Source organism: Malaclemys terrapin, chromosome 1 (assembly GCF_027887155.1).
Source record: "Malaclemys terrapin pileata isolate rMalTer1 chromosome 1, rMalTer1.hap1, whole genome shotgun sequence".
Classification (NCBI taxonomy): Eukaryota; Metazoa; Chordata; order Testudines; family Emydidae; genus Malaclemys; species Malaclemys terrapin.
In genome coordinates this window covers 155,832,722-155,853,317 of record NC_071505.1, presented here as the reverse complement: position 1 = coordinate 155,853,317, position 20,596 = coordinate 155,832,722, and the positions used below count along the sequence as shown (strand labels likewise).

The 20,596-nt window shown below is 40.2% G+C and overlaps 2 protein-coding genes across 6 annotated transcripts in view; one reads left to right on the top strand and one right to left on the bottom strand.

Annotated features, from left to right (window-relative positions):
• The window catches only part of FILIP1L (filamin A interacting protein 1 like), a 296,405-nt gene extending 283,289 nt beyond the window's left edge, over nt 1–13,116 (bottom strand). The window contains exon 1 of the mRNA XM_054044711.1: nt 12,845–13,116. The gene's annotated coding sequence lies outside the window, so the exon portion shown is untranslated. The remainder of the gene's footprint in view (nt 1–12,844) is intronic.
• Nucleotides 1–20,596, top strand: part of CMSS1 (cms1 ribosomal small subunit homolog) — a 360,808-nt gene that overhangs the window by 293,916 nt on the left and 46,296 nt on the right. Inside the window, exon 1 of one of the 5 annotated variants that reach the window (XM_054044815.1) lies at nt 13,251–13,339. The exons of 2 other annotated variants lie outside the window; for them this stretch is intronic. The gene's annotated coding sequence lies outside the window, so the exon portion shown is untranslated. Of the gene's footprint in view, nt 1–13,250; nt 13,344–17,334; nt 17,543–20,596 lie in introns of those variants that run through there. 2 more of the 5 variants (XM_054044807.1, XM_054044825.1) reach the window with 2 other exon arrangements.

The window sequence follows — 20,596 nt, the reverse complement described above, 5'->3', positions numbered from 1 at the left end:
TGCAGTGGAGATGCCTGCTGGGCACTAGCCCAAGCCTGAATGTCTACACCACAATTAAACAGTCCCATAGCTTGAGCCCTACGAGTCCAAGTCAGTTGGCATGGGCCAGCGATGGATGTTTAATTGCAGTGTAGACCTACCCTTAGAAACTTCTAGTATGAAATTCCTGTACTTAGCACATTGACACTACAATGATTGGCACAATGTAAGTACATGGATGGATGGATGGATGGATAAAATACATGGATAGAGATCAAAGAGCACTGGGGACGATATCTATCTTTGAGCCAGAATCCTGTATCTTGGACCCATATAAAGCTACAGGATCAAGCGCAGCTGTGCTTTTGAGAAGCAATGAGTTTCAGAAATGTTCACACCATCATGTTAGTTATTTTCACATGCACTGTCCTTTAAGGAGAGTTTAGTCCTTGAAATTCTGTGAGTGAAGTTCAATTCTTTAAAAGCATAGTAGAGAAACAAGTTGTAAATGCAGTTTCACGCCAGGGTAGGTTGAATTCCAGACTGATTTCAAGCATAAGAAATCAAGGACCTGGAACAGGTGATCAGAAAAGTATATTACAGTTTGATATGTTATAAAACAAACTGACTCTTAAGAGATCATTCAAGCAATCTGCGTGGCTATTGTACAATGCATTCATATTGTATATATGTAAATACCCAGTGCAGACCAGCTGAAACTGCATGTCCCACTATAAAAGAAAATAAGATGAATCCCCTCCCACCCCAGTTTACAACAGTAATAAATGTAGGCTCAGGGCATTTCCTGGGGATTAGCAACTGGACCATATTAACTATAATTAATCCTCAGGAAATGTCCCATGTCTTGGTCATTATTGCCTGTGTGGGGAAGTGCTGTGTTGTAGGCAAATGTTAACCTAGAAGATACAGTTTTAGTCACCTTCATAGGTCTGGTTGGGCCACAGATATGGAGCAGAAATGTATTCAGGTTTCCCATGTAATGAGAAGTACTTGAGAGACCTGATTGTAGGCATTCAGTATGTAATAACTTCAAAATGTTGAAAGGAAACACTATTAGGTTAAAATAAATCCATGTATTTAAAGACAAGCTGCCTCCCTCCCCCCATTACTGCTAAAAACTAGACTTTCTAGAAAGTTTCAATTTCTGATTCTGGTTCTCATAAGTTTGGGCTGCAAATGAGAAAATAAAACTGTGTTTATTGTAAATTTTAAAATGTGCATGAAGTCATTTTTATTGGGTTTCATAATGTTTTTACACAAAACCTAAATGTTGGGCCCAAACTACTTGACGGTTTGTCATTCACCATGTATTTGTCAGAAAGATATATAATTGGTTAAGTTTAAATATATACATCACAACTTTGGGGGTTATTATGGAAACTGTGCAAGATTTCAGCATGTATAACTTATTACTTATCTGTAGTCACTATTGATTTTGTATGTATGTTATCTAATGAATGTTTATAAAATGTTAAGTAATATTGTTTTTCTAACTTGCGACTAAATGTTTTAACTACATATAATGGTGGAATGTCTTCGTAATACTAATACTTTGATATCCAGGCTCATGACATCAGAGTTAATAATAATCCAGATAATGGAGCTCTAAATATTTTTTAAATGTTCTGCAGTTATGAAAAATAATTTTTAACTGGGAAATTCAGGATCCTAAAGATTAAGAAATGTATTGAAAAAGGATTTGGCACCTGAATTTATACGCAATATATAGCAGCTACGTCACCATACAGCTTTATAGGATGAGAGAGTGTTTAAAGTCTCCATCACAGGAATAAGAAAACATCAAAAATAAATTGTTACCTCTGAGGCTTGCAAGAAAGAGTTTCTTAAAACAAAGTTAAAAGATATTCTAAAACCAGTATTTCAGTCTGCAGACTGAGATGAGGTAAATGGGAATTTAGAATACAAGACAGCCCTGATTAATTAAACCTTACTCAACTGAAACTTCCATTCAACCAGTGCTTGTTTATGTCCTCCAAGGCTTTATGTTCAACACAGCCTGATGACACCTCTCTGCTGACCTCCATTTCCTCCCGTCCCCCCCCCCCCCCCCCCCCCCCCCGCTTCAGCAGAGCTAGCTGGCCAAATATAGGACTAATTCTTCTCTCACTACTTTGGTCTGATTGTTTGATGAAGTACCTTATGGATAGATGTTCCTTCCCAGCAGCATGCAACCAATAAAACATTACATTGATCCTGACTTGAGATCATTTATTACTTCTGTAGTTTAACCTTTTGATTCTTTTGAATGTTGCTAGTTTTGGTAACTGGCAAACAACTCTGAAAGCTGTTACATCTAGACGCTGCTGTCCTCTTCACGAATAATGATACCTATCCAGACTCCTTTGTATCAATGGTAAAGTTCCACCTTCGTGTGTTTTCCTGGCATTGATTTTGCTATAAAGGAAACAAGAGGAAGAAACCACAGTTCCTCGCAGGGCCTAGAGCAGGGGTCGGCAACCTTTGGCACGCAGCTCGCCAGGGTAAGCACCCTGGCGGGCCGGGCTAGTTTATTTACCTGTTGACGTGGCAGGTTCAGTCAATCGTGGCCCCCACTGGCCGCAGTTCACCGTCCCAGGCCAATGGGGGCGGCGGGAAGCGGCATGGGCGAGGGATGTGCTGGCCATGGCTTCCCGCCGCCCCCATTGGCCCGGGACAGCGAACCGCGGCCAGTGGGGGCCGCGATCGGCCGAACCTGCCGCGTCAGCAAGTAAATAAACTGGCCCAGCCTGCCAGGGTGCTTACCCTGGCGAGCCGCGTGCCAAACGTTGCCGACCCCTGGCCTAGAGTGAGAAATTCATAGAGTGTGAAATTGTGCAGGGAATCGGAGGATATCTGCATTATGAGGCATTGTCTCCTGCACTGAGGGCAGGGTCTAGAGAAAATACTGCTTCTGTGTCCTCTGTATCATGTATTCCAACCCTAGCTTTACAAAATCTTTCTCCAGTAATTCCTTGGGTTGTGTGCAACAGTCAAGCCCTATGGATAGGACTGATCCATCTCCATTTTTTGTTCGATGCAAACACATTCTCCTAGACCGTTTTGGTCTAATAGAGCTATGAGAAAGTGACACTTTAAATATTTCTTATTACTATGCAGAATTTTCAGAACTGTAATTTCAGGGTTAAATTCTATCTCATTCAGCCAGAGCTGTGTAGAGCCAGCCTCAGGTTAGTTTTTCTTCTTGACATTTTGAAGGCTGGTACATGGAGCTCATTACAAAGCACTACTTCTTTTTCAGTGGATCATGCAGAGACTCTGTGTTCCTTCTGTCCTTATTGTAGAAGGGAAAAATGAAGGTAGTAAATTAACTAATTATTCTTTATGCTTCTGCAGCACTTTCTCCCAAGGATCCCGTAGCCTTTTACAAATATTAATTAAGCTTCAAACCACCTCAGTAAGGTAGGTGTCAAGAGCCCAAGCGCTGGCAGACCAGTTCAGTGGTTAGAACCAGACTGGGGGTGGCCAGGAACCAGAGCTGGAGCTGGAGGCTAGTGGTCGGAGCCAGGAAGCAAAGCCAAAGATCAGAGCCGGACTCAGGAGCCAGGAACCAGAGCCAAGGGTCAGAGCTGGAGCCAGGAAAGGGACGCAGGGCTGAGGTAGGGCAGGAACAAGTCAGGAGCAAGGCTGGAGCATGAGCAATCACAGCAGCGGGCAAAGCATTGAGCAACCAGCAACCTGCTACTGCTGCTGGCTCCCTTCAGCCAATCAGGTGGGTTGCCAGTCAGGCAGTCCTACCACAACCCAGCCATAGGTGCTGGAGTAGGGGTGCCTGGTGTGTGGCTGCACCCTGGCTTGAAGTGATTTCCATCAAATACATCATATACATTCCAGGGTATACAGTTTGGTTCAATAGCTCTCAGCATCCCCACTATACAAATTGTTCCAGCGCCCCTGAACCCAGCTAAGCTCATTTATCTGCCTGGAGGTGGGGCTGACTAGTCCTCAGGCTCAGCTGATGATGCTCTGTCCTGACAGTAGAAAGTGTTAGTGGGTCCTTTTTTCAAATGGGCAAACTGAGACAGAAAGAGGTTTAGTGACTTGCTAAAGATCCCAGCAAGTCAATATTAGAGCTAGGAGTAAAATCTAGGAATCTTTACCCCCGACACCGAATACAACCACTAGACAGCCCTTCCCACAGATCTGCATATAGCTGCACTACAAATGTACTGTCTGGAGCCACCTCCTCTGAATGTATGCAAGAGGTATTTATACAGAATGCAAAGAATATGTGCAACACAAATGAATGCCTTTAATATACCTTCAACAATTGTAAAATCTGAAACTGCCGAACAGTTAGTGTTTTACCTTCTCTAAAATAATGTAAAACTTATATAGAGATAGATTGTCTTCAATTATGCAGGCACTCTTTAGAAGATGACAGAGAAGGACCCAGCCCTGATTGCTCCAATGGCCTGATAATAATGCTCTGCATTACTTAATGAGACCTGCTGTTGATTTCTTGTGTCGTGTTCCACTGGCTGGAGGGGGCATCTCTTACAACTTAACAGCAACCCTTCCACAAGAGCAAACTGGGTGGGATTTATAAAATGGGAGAGAATTAGGATTCATGAGATCAACCCCAGTGAAAATTTTTAAGGACTGTTCCCTCTATAATTAGGCTGTGTCCCTCTACATAGACTGACTAGCAGTCAGGTGAACGTAGTTATAATGGGGGGATTAATGCTCTAGTTTTTCCCTAGAGATGTAGGCTCAAGTTCTGTGTTACAAACTGACAGAGTTGGGTCATCTCAGTCTGAACTTGAAATGTCTGCTTGTCCACAGAAAAAAAAATATTAAATAATTTTGCTGACTGCGCTCCTGAGCAGTCAAACAGCATGGGGTGTTGCTGCTGAGGCTTGATGTGCACTGGCACAGCTATGTAGGAAGAACTGCAGAGCAACTGACTGCGCTACTTTTTTGTCCATCCAATTGGTTTTAATCTGTCACTTTTCACGAGTACAAATAAACTATGTATTCACCCCCCTTTCCAAGTGGGATTTCCCCTCCTAATTATTGATATAGTTAATGGTAAAGTTTAATTTTGAAACCTAAAGATATGTTGCATTTTGCTTATTTTTGGGATAGCAGTAGGATGACTTTTGCAGTAACTGACTGAAACTGAAGTAGTAGCTAGTTCTGTTTCATTCAGAATCTAATACCATCCTCATCAGCAGGATATCTGAGCCCCACTTTACTTGCATAAGCAGCTACAGCACGTGTTTATGTTCCAAACTGGGAATTCAAACAGCTGATCTTGGCATCGCATTCCTGCAGACCCAACAAAAGGTACCAAACCTTAAAATGATTTCACAAGGTGACACCAACACCAATGGAGTCCCCTGTGTAGTGAGTGACTCTGATTAACAATTTACAAGCCAAATGCTTGTTCCTCTTTCATTTGGGGATCACCACTCATAATGGCTCTCGGCAAAAGAGCAAGCTGCCCTTTTCATCCCTTAATTCTACTCCACCAAACAAGGGATGTGAAAATAAGTAACATTTTCTGCCTGTTTTACTTTCATAAGTTATCTTACTGGATGGAACTACTCATGTAACTAAGACAAACACATGTGGCCTAACATATCCAGTTTTCATTGTACTATGCACATTATTTTTCAAGCTGTTGAACTTCATAGAGAGATCTTCCCAAATATTTATCATCCAAAGGTCTATGTTGGGAGTGTCCTGCATTTTTTCCTCTCTTGGTTATGCATTCTCTCTCATGCAGCGTTGTTTGTGGTATACTGTGGTTAAGTAAAATGTAATAGCACGCTAAATATTGATTTTTTAAAATAGTGCTCATTTTGTGCATAAGAGAGTTTTCACACTGTTCTTACTTTCTGTGTAAATGACCAGCCATGGGGCCAGCAATAAACGACTCTTAGAAAAGGTGGCTTTGAATAAAAGTTGGACAAAATGAATTAGAAAGGTTACTTTAAAATGTTTGCTTAAAGCAGGGGATTGTCTGTTGGAGTTGGTCTTCAATCCATATTTCTCTGTATATAAAATGCATAGATATGCACAAATACATCTCCTCTTTGCAGTAGGAAAGAGAGTGGAACTCAGTAGAGTCATTATACTTAGATTTAATTTTTTAGTCCTGGTGCAGGTTATCTGAAGCTGGTGACATTTAGTATATATAACTGAAGATGAAATATTTGCCTGAGGAATGAATGAAAAAAATATATAATATAAAATAAATTTTAGGTGCCTTTTCCTGTATAATTATGGCCATATCATGCAAATGTGAATGTTATTGAAAAATATTTTTAATAAAACAAAGTAATCTTAGAATGAAATGTACCGTTAAATCAGCACTGCATGTACAGTATTACACTCCCTCGGCAGCTGGCATTGAAGTCTACAGCTACACTGTTCTTAGAAAGGTCACTTCAGCAAAGTTTTGGCATTGCTGCCAATGCTTTTCTAGGCTTTTCAGCTCCTCTATTTAACTTGTGGACTTTATTTAGCATACTGAGAGATTAAATGTACATTCTGAACTCATAGTAATTGCTATAGTAAATGTTATAGTAATTTCCCCCTACTACTGTCTTCCTTCTGGACTTTTCTGAGCTAATCCCTTGTAGGAGCAAGGGTCTATCTGTGAACCTGCTATAGAACATCTGTTGCCATGGAAAGAAATAGATCTCCAACCTTAATACTCATTTTCAGTTTACTGCTCTAGTTTTTCAGTAGCCTGGAAGCTGTAAACAGCTATATTTAATTTTGAATATAATGCAAGACATGGTCCAGTAAAAGTCATCACTTTTCGTATACAGCTGAAAGTGGATATGTAAGGTATAGATAATGATCTTTAACCTGAAAATGTATAAACTGATGCACACACAACTGGGATGTTTCTTTGCATGGCAAATTAAATGGTTCAAATACTGTGACTTGGTCATTTTAATTCTCTTCTTTGTCATCTTTTTTTTTATTTTCTTAAATAAAGATTTCATTGTTATTCTCCCTCCTCACCCAACAAAGCCTAAGGGACATTTTAAAAATTCTCTCCTCTAAGAGAATCAAAGGGGCAAATCATGACATGCCCTCCCTGCAGCCAGTCCTTTGTGTTGTGTGAGTGGCTGGACAATGGGTATCCATGCGGTAGAACTCCCTAATTTGCCTGTAGGTGAGGGTTAGGGGTAGGATGGGAGCGTGGCCAGAGCATCTGCATATGGGACAACAGTGGGGCTGCATCTGAGGTACCATGTGGTACCTGCAAAGCTCAGGTGGGTACTGGCTACTACATGTGGTGGTTACAGATTACAGTTTCATTCTTGTGCTTTTTGCATGCTATAATCTGAGCACACAGCCCATTTACTCAAGTTGTGCCATTTTCCCCAGGAGTTGGCTCTAAGGGCAAAATTCATCCCACACAGGGGGGACTCTCTGTTCTCTCTCTGCCACAATAGTAGGTTCTTCACCAATTCTGAATAATCTGTTACAGAGGTGAGTATTGGGGCATATGTTGATGGAGGGACCACTAGACCCATGTCTAAGTGGATACAGTGTCCAGGAATCTGTGCTTGGAGGACAGAGGAGTAGCAGTCAATATACCAGCCCATAAATTGTTATAGCACTCACAAAGAGGCTGTGTTAGCCCCTATAGCCTGCCCATGACTGCAGGTGGCTGTCCCCAGCCTCTCCTTGGATAGAAACACAAAGCGAGGTGCTTTTGGGAGAGTAAGGGTGAATTTCCCCATATGGGGATAATATTTTCTAATGCACAGTTGAAATACAGTGTCGGAGATGCTTGTGTTCACTCCAACAATGTCCCAGACTGAGAAAGAGCACACAGGCTGTAGACTCAATTGTTTTTCTCAGAGCAGAATATCTGTTCTACGCTGAGATGTCACTAAGATGTTATTTGTCTGGTGCACAGAGGGTGAAATCCAGCGGGCGACCCCATGGACAAGTTTTTTCTTTTTTTCTGTCGCATTGTGAGAGATGGATTTGTAAAAGCAGGTCAGACGAAGCTTGGGGCTGTGTGGCTTGTTGTAAGTATCAACTCTGATTTTTCTTCCTCCCTGTCACCAGTAAAATATGGTGGGAAAATAGATTCTTCAGCAGAAAATAAAATGATGTGGTGAATTCTTTGCTTAACTCCAGTTTTGAATTTTTTTGTTGTCCTTGTTGGCTATATAATAGCCAGCCCGTCATTCTCCTTTTGCATACGTGAGAGCACCATCTCCATTATCATTCCTCCTGTAATAGTGCCCACTGAGAGTCACGATAATCAGCATGGAACAGTGTTGAAATGAGTTAATTTGCAAGCACAGCATGCCTGCATAAAACATGAAATGCAGCATGATTATTCCATGGGAAATCTGTGTCCAGTTCTTGAGATGACTTAATGAAGAATCCTAGACTGTAAGCTGGGTGAGGGCAAGGACTGCCATTTTCTCTATACTGAAACTAGCACAATGGGGCTCCAACCTGGTTCCCCTCAAGTTGCTGCCACAGAATAAATGCCTATTAATGAGAGCAACTGAATTGCAGCTAATTAGACAGTGATTTAGTTTTGAATATATTTTGGCCACTTTCTCTCTTTCTTCCCTCTTCCATTGCAGCCCTCTCCTCTCCCATCGCATTACTTTCCCTTTGGCTGAGGGACGCTATGCACAGTGCCCTCTTCATCCTGATCACCAGCCAAAGGGAGTCACTTGGGAAAATTGTCACATACTCTGGCCCCACCTCAGAGCCTGAGTAGTGATTCCAGTCCCTTTTGGCTCAGGGACAGCAGGACTGAACGGAATACCCCAGCTCCAGTTACTGTTTGGTTACATTGGGAGGTGCTCGGTGTAGACAAGCATATTAGCACCAGTACTGGTTATCTGAATATGGTTGAATAATTCCAGCTGATACGCGTGTTGTTTGGATTTGGTCACCCATCTGTTTACTCTGTCAGCAGCAGAATTATTATTTTACCTCAGTTTTTAGCACTGGTGTGATGGCCACTGGAACACTGGGTCCAGTTCTGCTGCTCACAATTCAAGAAGGATGTTGTTAAATTGGAGTGTTCATAGAAGAGCCACAAGAATGACTAAAGGATTAGAAAACAAGTAGTATAGGGATAGACTCAAGGAGCTTGATCTAGTTAGTTTAATACAGTGGTTCTCAACCTTTCCAGACTACTGTACCCCTTTCAGGAATCGGATTTATCTTCTGTACCCCCCAAGATTCACCTCACTTAAAAACTACTTGCTTACAAAATCAGACATAAAAATACAAAAGTGTCGCAGCGCACTGTTACTGACAAATTGCTTATGTTCTCATTTTGTCTGTGAAATTTTAGTTTGTATTGATTTTGCTAGTGCTTTTTAAGTAGCCTGTTGTAAAACTAGGCAAATCTGTAGATGAGTTGATGTATCCTCTGTAAGACTTCTGCGTACCCCCACAGTTACATGTACCCCTGGTTGAGAACCACTGGTTTAATAAAGAGAAGGTTAAGGGATGACTTAATTACTGTCTATATATACCCACATGGGGAACAAATATTTAATATCAGGCTCCTCAATCTAGCAGAGAAAGGTATAATATGATCCAATGGCTGGAAGTTGAAGCTAGACAAATTTAAACTGGAAATGAGGCCTAAATTTCTAATGTTGAGAATAATTAGCCATTGGAATGATTTACCAGGGGTTGTGGTGGATTCTCCATTACTGGCGGTTTTAAAATCAAGATTGGATGTTTTTCTAAAAGATCTGCACTACGAATTATTTTGGGGAAGTTGTCTGGCCTGTTATACAGAAAATCAGACTAGATGGTCACAGTGGTTCACAACAGTTCCTTCTGGCCTTGGAATCTATGAATTGATGAATATGCCCTTGGAGCTCTGCCTGGATAGCTGGCAGCATATGGGTAATCAACAGACAAGCACTCCTCATATATTTCTCTCATCTCCCATCCACGTAAAAACAATTCTGTCTACAAAGACTTGTTGCTATTTTTAGTTTATGTTGGTAACTGCTTAATACTATTAAGTCCTTACCTGGTAATTTTCAGAGTAACAGCCGTGTTAGTCTGTATCCGCAAAAAGAAGAACAGGAGTACTTGTGGCACCTTAGAGACTAACAAATTTATTAGAGCATAAGCTTTCGTGGACTACAGCCCACTTCTTCGGATGCATATAGAATGGAACATATAATGAGGAGATATATATACACACATACAGAGAGAGCATAAACAGGTGGGAGTTGTCTTAATTGGCCTCTCAGAGTTGGTAAGACAACTCCCACCTGTTTATGCTCTCTCTGTATGTGTGTATATATATCTCCTCATTATATGTTCCATTCTATATGCATCCGAAGAAGTGGGCTGTAGTCCACGAAAGCTTATGCTCTAATAAATTTGTTAGTCTCTAAGGTGCCACAAGTACTCCTGTTCTTCTTTTTACCTGGTAATGAACTTTAGAAACACATTAGCACTTCTTCTACAGCCCAACATATAGTATGTTGTCCTCCAATTTCCTCACATTAAAAAATCCTCCAGAAAATCTGAATGATCACCTCCTACTTAGCCCAAATCTACACTATGACAGATTCCTTTAACAGTTATTCATTAAGATCCATGAACTGTTAGGAAGCACTTTTGTGGAAATGGATGTCAGCCATTATGTCTTTCATTGTGCCAAAAATCAGTCAAATACTCAGGTCTTGCAAGTACGTTGCTAAATGAAATCGGAAAGAAGGAAACATCAGAGAGTGATTTTTTATAAGTTAAGATAAGTGATCAAGATAGATTCCTTCTGCATGTGAGACTCTGCCAGAATGTAAGCATTATACTTTTATAGCCTAAAGTAATATACTATACAAAAGAGTTTAATAGCAGATATATTAGAAAAAGGAGACAGGAATTAATTAATTGAACTGGACGGCATTGCATAGATGAACTAACTCCATATGAGTGGTAGTGCTCTCCTGTTGCCTTATTATTCTTCCTAAAATAAAGGCCACCAGCCTTCAAATGCATCAACTGAGGTATAGGCTTTTGCAACAAGTTTGCACTGGGGACAGAAAGGAGAACTTCTAGTGGTACGGTGTCAAAAATGTCTGGAGCTTTTGTTCACAATGAAACTTATTGGCTGAGTGTTTTCTAGAATTGACACCTATTTGTGTTTGCTTTTCAGAAAGCCATTGTGGTGTCGCATTGGTGTATACATCCATGTTCCATTAACACATTGTGACCTATCCTCATCACATAGCAACACAACCTCCTTATGTTGACTCATGACATTGTATGGTGATGTCATGTGACCTGAAGTGTGTTAGGGGCTCTTTTCTTTGTTCTGCCAGCCAGCAGAACAAGGGATGGACCCAGACCGTGTCACACATTTGGGGGCTAGTAACAGCCTTATCAGTCATCTGTATAACATTCATTAGCACCAATGGATGGTACATGAGCAAATCAAAAACAAAAATAGACTCTAAAGTATTACATTTGAGGATCCTAGCACATTAGCATTGAATGAGTGAGACTTGTAGAGCTATTTATTAAGGCTAAGGACATAAATAACCACGCACAAGGCTATTGCATTAAACTGCTCTTACACCTTAGTTCTGTTGGTATATCTCCACTAAGATGACTCCATAAGGCCTTCAGGACCAAGGAATGGTCTGGCAGTAACAAAATATTTATTTTATTAAGTGTACTGTACTTATAAGGTTTGTAATACTTCAGGTGTGCTAGTATTATTGTTTGAGCATCATTTCACAGTTTGCATTAAAACAAGAACTTAATGTGACTGGAGAATACACAGGAAAGCCTCATAGAGGAAAGCCATTTTTTCACCCTACAGAAGTGTTTAGCTCTAATTAGAAATTCATTGTAATGTTAAGAATTGCAAGGTGCATGCCATGATGCACTGAAACAATTCAGGATTCTTTACTTCATTATGAACAGAGATTCATTTATATCAGACTTCACTATAAACAGATTCCTTTGTTCATCACATTCCTGTGGAAAGGAAATTAGCATTGTACGATTCAGTAACATCACCCCTCTAGTTGGATAGATTTCTTCCTAACCCTTACTACATATGGCATGTTGTATTCTGTCCATGTTTTTCTTTTAAACATCATAACAGATTAAAGTAGATAAGGAAAACAATTAAAATACTTTTGCTTTTAAGTTTTATAAGGAAACAATGCGCTACCAGTCTGAAGCTTTCTGTTGAAAAGAAAACACCTCTATCATATGACCCCTGTATCCTGCCTATAGCTGCCCTGAAGCTATGCAACTTCTTTGGAAATGTGAGAGAGCCTGAGCACCTTTCTGAGTGACCTTTATTTAAAATGATCCTTGCTGCTTGCAGTGAACCCTATTTTGCATGCTTACTGTCAAGGGAAAGCATATTTTCGGAACCTGCATACACTTAATGCACATAAATATAATATAATCACTAACTACACACACATGCATACATTCACATATATTCTCACATACACACGCTTTTTGCTTACTTTCAGAATGTAACGGTTTCTTTTCTTGGAGTGCACTTTCTAATACTAAATCTGTAATATTTACTGTGAGGTTCATAAATCTGATTTAATCAGACATGGATACTGTATTGCACGTGCTGGTGTATTCTTAATTATTTTCCCGTTTACTTCCCATATTAATATGCAAATTGATATTTTATACATCATCAGTCAAATAGCTGAGAATTTGTCCAGACCCATATTCAGGTCATTAACCCAAAAAAACATTCATGTTAAGGGTAAATAGAGGAGAGGTCTAACAGAAGAATCATGTCTGGTGCATTAAACAAACGATCCAATTTCTCAATGATGATGATATCATCAAGGTAAAACAAACTTACCTTAGTGCAGGAAATCTTCCTCTGCTGTATTCTGGACAATTTCCTTCCTCTCATTCACTCCAAAGGGGCAAATCCACTTTCATAAAGAAAATTGTCTATTTAAAGATGCAGAATGAAGGAAATTGATGATTCCTCCTCTGAGCTCCCAATTCACTTGTTTTAGCAAGTTGAGAAACCTAGTCACAACAGTAATTCAGAATGATTTTTCTGTTTGTATTCTGTAGGCTGAGTAGCAGCAGCAGAGAGTTATACCCAGAGACGCGAGACAGTGCTGCAAGGGAGAGACAGTGGGGAACCATGGCACTGACTTGGACCAAACTCTAAATATAACCCAACCCACTTTCTGTGCCGTTCTCTTCATACTCTGAAGGCAAATGACCTTGTCAGAAAACTGACCTCACAGGCTGTCACTCTCCACAAAGAGGATCTAATGGGACAGAGCTGCAGTGTAATGGGACAAAAAAGCAAGCAGCCATCTGTTTGTAGCAAACAAGTGTAGGTATGAACTCTATTTTTATGGTAATTACAGTCTAGATCAAGAGATACCGCTCTTTATTTGGTCATTTCAGACACACTCTGCATACAAGTTTAGAACAGGGATAACAGATGGGATATTGCTTTGAATCATTTTGTACCTTCCAGCCTTAAACATTACAGAGCCTTGAAGTAAGATGAGTAGGAAGGGCATGACATTTCTTGTTGGATTCAGACCAATTCTCCAATTTGTCAAGGTTGTTTTTAATTGTAATCCTGCCCTCCAAAATACTTGCAACCCCTCCCAGTTTGGTGTGTCTGTAGATTTTATAAGCATACTCTCCTCTCCTTTATCCAAGTTATCAATGAAAATATTGAATAATACCGGACCCAGGGCAGACCCCTGCACAACCCTACCTAAGTATGCCCTCCCAGTTTGACAATGAACTGTTGATAACTATGCTTTGAGTACATTTTTTTTCAACCAGCTGTACCCTCACCTTGTAGTAATTTCATCTAGACCACATTTCCCTAGTTTGCATATGAGAATGTCCTGGGGGACTTTGTCAAGAGCCTTTCTAAAATGAAGATATCTACTGCTTCCTCCTTATCCACTAACTCAGTAAACTTGTCAAAGGAGGAAATGAGGTTGGTTTGGCATGATTTGTTCTTGACAAATCCTTGCTGTCTATTTCTTATAGCCCTCCTATACTCTAGGTGCTTACAAATGGATTGTTTAATAATTTGTTCCTGTATCAAAGTTAGGCTGACTGGTATATAATCCCTCTGGTCCTCTTTGTTCCCCTTTTTAAAGATAGGTATTATTTTTGAGATTGCTTCAGCTAGTTCATATGCATGCCACACTATTCTTAATGGTAAAACAAGCCTCAGAAAGGAAATCAGGGGCATTATAGCCATGACTGATACTATATGCCTACAAATAAAATAAAATAAAATTAAAATAAAAGAGATTGAATAGCAGTAGAGGCAAACAAAACAGCAGTATTCTAACTTTGAACAGCAATACTAGAGTCAAAGATATCATAAAAAATGAAACCTGTTATTAATTAAATGGAATATCTATTAGAACTGTGTATCATAACATCTTTATGGATGGCTCCTGTAGGCCGAAAAGCTAGCTGTAATAAAGGAAATTGGTGTTTGACTTTGAGAGAATATGAAAAATGAATTAGGCCGCCTCCAGACAACTCCTGTTTTCTTCATATACATTCTCAGGGCTGTGGGTTGACTCTCTGATACCTTTATGATGTTATGGTAGCATGTTTCCTTATTATGATGCCAGATGATATCAGGACTAGCATAGAAAATAATCTATAATCTAGTTTATGGAATGGATTAGCAGGGTTTCTGATTTCTGGTACTGCATTCCTGTGGTATCTTGAGCATGTTTTTAATAAAGAGGCCTGTGCTTGTGGTATATCTCTGCCAGTTGCTTTACCTAGCATAGTGCAGGCTGTTATATATTAGAATTGAATGGGTTGTTAAGACCAAATCCTCTGTTGAAGTGCTGGGGGGAGCTCCTCTAGGTCAGGTTTGAGGTGCATTGGTGGGGCTATGTGAGGGAAGCTTGCACTACCACCGTCTATGGATCATGACTTCTGTGTATGGAGAACTTCAGGCTCTAGAGCTGTCAATCCACTACATTTCACCAGCAATAATGTCAGACTTCTCTCCCCTCGCCATCCCTCGCGTCATAATAAAATTTAGGAAGGATCATGATTTCAGAAAGTCAGTCATTGCTTCGTACCCAAACAAACTGAGTAAGAAAAAATCCTTTCTTGTTAATTCTTTTGGTGTTTATTACCAATGCCCTTTTCTGCAGATAAATTCTGGGGTAGATGCAAGGTGGCTGTGTAAGTTCTGGAGGTTGCTAAACCTCATAGTCTGAGGCAACACCTTTAACTATAGAGTTAAACATTAACTCATGCCTCTTCAGAGTTCTCTATGGATATTTTGCATTGGTTGTCCACATATTAATCCTTCTAAAAGACCCATTTCTATCTTGCTCCTTATAGTGAATTAAGTTGACTTGTATATAAATTGACTGTAGCTGTTTCCTTTCCCCTAACTTTTGTCTCGTCGTTTGTCTGTAGACTGGGGGCGCCTTGGAATGTTTGGAAAGTACTTATAATGTAGTGAATGCTGGTAATATATGAATATTCACTGTTAAGGGAAATGCCCCATATGGAGGTTCTTTAAAAGTATTAAATAAATGGGGTATGTGGGTGTGGTTTAATATTTCCACAAAGAGGCATTTTTGAAGCAGAGCACTGTTGTTCAGCTAGATGATTCTTTTCAATTGATTCATCTTCTGAGTAAAATCATAGTTCCTGGACAGTTGTTGTCATTAAAATTCTGTGGCACTTTTCACAAGACTAGAGGTGTTAACCCCTGTCTCCTGTCCAAATTTTAAGGTGGTTATTACATTCAGACTCTCAATTCCCTTTTGATTTCAGTTGGATACAGTGTTCTCTTGCTGTTTTAAACGGTGGGTAGTGTTGCTTGCAATGTTAAATCCAGCGTTGGCAGCATTTGAGTTGATTGTGAAGTGGTTCTTGTACATGCAAGAATAGAATAGAAGCATCTTGGAATCCATCAGAAAGAAAGGCCCTAAATAAGTGTGAAATATTTATTTTATTGTTGTTTTAATAAGCATCCGAAACACTTTTAAACAGCTGAGATCCTCATTTTCCATGTTACCTCAATAAAGCCAAAGTGACTTTCTGGAAATATATTTTTTTAATTACTTATGAGCAGAAAGAACATGCAAAATTTCAGTACAAAGGTAATTTTTGAGAAATTTAAGCAGCCGGGAGATTTGTAAGAGACGAAAGTGCGTCTGAACCTTTGCTATAGTGTCAATTATTTTAACATTGCCATAGGTAACAGGTCTGTTTTGTACATCATGTTAAAATATAAAGGCATCTTGAAGCACCAGTTGTTCCAGTGAGGTGCTAGTTATGAGGAAGTTAACTAGAATGGGAAACAGTAAAATGGGCTGTCAGATCCTTAACACTGTATTTGCTGGTTTGTACTTTGACCACCTAGGATTTCAAAACCAGGTAAATAGATACATTTTCTAAAATCATTTGCCTTCTGTCCCTGTAAAAGAGCATTGCGGTCCCACTTGCCTCATTATGTCAGAAAGCAAAAGTGAACTACATCAGACCCCTCAGTTATAGGGGAACACAATCATTCTGGTTAGCATCAGGAGGTACTGCTGGTTAGAAAGAGATAACCGGCTATTTTTACCTGTAGCCGCTCTTCCTCTGTCATGTTTGTATATTTCCTCCTTTTTGTAATTATATCTTTTGATGCAATATTTTTTTTAAATGTCGAGTAATCTGGACGCTGAATTGTAGTCAGTCTGCAACCTGAGCTTAATTTAGAGCATTGTAGAGCTAATCTCATATGACACTGGTCCGTATAAGTTATTTCAGTGTGCTAGGTTAGACAGTTCTACCTGTCTGTCACTTGTAGACATATTCCTTTTTCTGTTCTGGTTAACTTCCAGTTAGTGAATCAAGGTGAACTCACGACGGGTTTGGAAGCATCAGCTCTGGTTGGGGGTGGAGGGTGTTGAAAGAAGAAGCTGGAAAGGGGAGTTGAAGGGGAGGTAATTCTTAGAAATGCTCCATGAAGAATTCTTTGCAGATACAGAGTATGACAGATATTAATGTCTGCATACTAACCGTGTTGGACCATGTCCGAGCAAATCTAAAAATAACATGAAACCTCACCATCAAACACTGTTCTTGTCAGCTGAAATGGTAGGGTTTTTAGTTCAAGTTGACACTAATCAAAGGAAGAAGGTTAACTAAAATATCCTGGAAAGGCATTAAGACCATCTTGGTCATTCCTGAACAGGACAGGCTTTCTGCCCATTTGGTTGGTCAGTCACCTAATAAGATTGTGCCTATTTCTGCTCAGTCGCATATGGCAGGTGCCCGTGGGTCTCAGATGTGCGTTACAATGCTTTCTTTGGCTACAGACGCACTCTTTCAGAAGCCTCATTGCAGTTAAAGTAAGGGATTCTGGAGTCCATTTGGGATCTCAGGAGGCCCACTGCCCTGAATAAATGGGGAAGCCTGTTCTGGAAAAGGAAAGCCCAGTGCATATGAGTGAGGGAAAGAAGAGATGGACTGGATGGATTGCTGTGGTTGGTGAGAGGAGTGGAGTACGAACCATAGGCAAGAATCAAAGGTAATCACCTGATGTAACCATTGAACCAGGTTGCCACCTCTGCCGCCAAGGACCGACTGAGCAAAGGTTGACATAGGAGCTAGAACTAAGGGTGACACAGTCATTGTAAGGCAAAACTTCACGTGCCCCTGTGAACTGTGCCTACTAGTAATTATTCTGGTAGTTCCCAACTACTTGCTTTATTGCTTTTAGAACCCAAGTGCTAAGATATCTGAGTATTTGAATGCATTCTATGTGAGGGGCCTGTCATGGACCCATGACCAGAAAGGCCCTGAAGAAGTTTCTTCCACAAGTTTTACTAAGTTGGAAAGTCTTTCTCAGTGCAATAAATTGGAAAGGAAAGATCTGTATTAATTTTTAAAGAAGAGAGGCACTTTGCTGAGTCAGTCTGTCTTTCCATATAGCATCAAAGATTTCCAGTGAGCTATAATTATTCTGCCCTTTGATGTGATTGAACATTAATTTTTCATTTCCTGTCATTATACTTGCTATCTTAATGCTTTCTAATATTTAATCTTGTTTTATTGTCTGAACTTTAACATGTTTTGCTAATCCTTAGCCAAGAGGGACACATTTTGGGTTTTTTTCAGTCTTCTTGATTTCTCAGTAGTGCTTCAGTACACTGCTTACTGGGAGGAGGAAGGGCGGGGGAGAAGGAATACAGTCAATGGTGTTGGAGCAGTTTGTGTAGTGTGGGGTGCTGAGAGCCATTGAACCAAACTGTAAACCCTGGATACAATGGAAACCACTTCAAGCCAGGAGGTGCTGTCGCACCCCAGCACCTCTAGTTCCAGCACCTATGAATACAGTCTTTTTGGGAGGGCGGGCAGAAAGGAGGTGGAAATGTTTTGCCATTTGAGTCTTTTCTCGGTCCAATTTACCAGAAATGCTTTGGAAGCGAGGGGAGGAACCACTTTTCTTGTAGCTGATTTTGATGATGTGTTGATCTCTCCTATTATTATTATTATTTATTACACCTCTACCCCGATATAACGCCACCCGATGTAACATGAATTCGGATATAACGCGATAAAGCAGTGCTCTGGAGGGGGGGCAGGGCTGCGCACTCCGGCGGATCAAAGCAAGTTCAATATAATGCGGTTTCACCTATAATGCAGTAAGATTTTTTGGCTCCCAAAGACAGCGTTCTATCGAGGTAGAGGTGTATTGCTACTACTGTGGAAGGCCCAGTCATAGACCAGGACCCCATTGTGCTTAGGGCTGTACACACACAGAACAAAAGGATGGTAAAATGTAGTTTTTGTTTTGTAATAAATCTGCTTGGCAACCATTTGACCATCTACTAGGATATCACACCATGGAAATTAAGGACTTCATGTTAGCTGAAGGGAAGAACTCAGATACTCCTTCACCAAAAGCCTAGGACTCTACCATTTGAACTGAAGGATAACCTGCTTTTGATATTAGCAGTATAGGCCTTTAGCACATATCTGAGTAATCCTGATTCCATCCAGTAGGCAGTTCCAACTGCTGGTTCCCCCTACCTTCAGCGCTTCCTCTCTCTCTACTAGACCAGACATCTCTCTACCTCCAAGATGCCTCTTTCTTTAATCTGCCCCTGTGACAGCTGCTATTCAGCTCCCAGTTCAGCCTATTTCAGTTAAAAGCAGCTAATCTGTTCCCCAGGCATTAATAAGCATCATGGTTAGGCTGGGAAGGAAAGTGAGAGTTTATCTCTCACATGCTGCCTTGGGGAATAGTAGTGTGGTAGTACTTCAAAATGCAGCTTTCTCCTCTCCTAACCCCACTTTAAGACCAGCAATGCTGTTCAGCACCACTGTGGAGGTAGTGGGGCAACTTCTAACTGAGCTAGGATGAGCTAAAAGATGGTTTTGTTCTGCAGCAGTTTAATTTAAAGGAGAACTTGACTGAAGCAGTCACACAATGTACGCTTGAAGTAATTTATGGAGAACAGGAAAAGACAGAATATCAAAGAACTGCATTAAGATTAATTATCCAGTTCACTGAAGAATTAGGTAATTTTAAATGACAGAGGTAAGAAAAAGATGTGAAACTGTTTGCCTGATTTTTTTTTAATCCCCCCCCCCCCTCCAGTAATCTGAGATTTCAAGCAAGAGCATAGTAATTTGGGGGTTTTCCCCCATCTGAAACTTTACACAGAGCTAAATATTTCTCTTTGTGCTGGCAGCTCCGGGAAATAAAATTCTTCCTAAGTTAATGGGTATGTTGTAGATCAAGAGTGTTTTGTTTTGTTTTGTTTTTTGTTTGTTTAAACAACAAAATCCTACTATTTTTCAGTGACCTCGTACCCAGACTGAGTGGACCTTACTCACCTAAAGAGTCAAAAATATTTTTTTTATGCTGCAGTACTCTTCAGTTTATAAAGACAACATAGCAACAACAAAAAAGCTTATTATTCTACAGCTTCCAGGGGGTAGAAGGCACCTTGTAGAATATATAAAAGATGTATGCTCTGTCTCAGGTTGCTTACAGTCTAATTTTAGATATGATACTTTAGAGCAACAAGTGGGAAGGAGGGGGAATAGAGAAAAGGATGAGATTTACAATAATAGATTATGTACTAACCTGCGTTTTTTATGAGTACATCTGACTAGTGCTGTTACATTATTCGTTGTTTAATTTATTTTCCATCCCACTCATTTCTGTCACACTCCCTGGTTCTCTGACCGATGTTAGGTAGTGTTGTTTGAATGCAAATGGAGGGAATGATTTGAATGATGAAAAAGAAAGGAACTGGTTGCAAGTGTGTTCCATGCATAGAGAGCTACATGATAGATGGCACAAAGATGGGAGTGGGAGAGAATATAGGAATTACTAGAGTGGTGGTTATCCGTGGTTCATCTAGTCCAGTATCATATCTCTGATAGTGGCCAGAACTGGATGCTTCAGAGATAGGTGAAAGAAACCCCAGAGTGCACAATTATGCCCACAGGGGAAGTTTCTTCATAAATCCATGACAACAGCTGCCTTATATCATAAAACAGGAGTGTTACATCCCTTCTAAAAATGGTTTTATCCTGTCTAATGCACCTGTGAATAGTTTTAGTTATC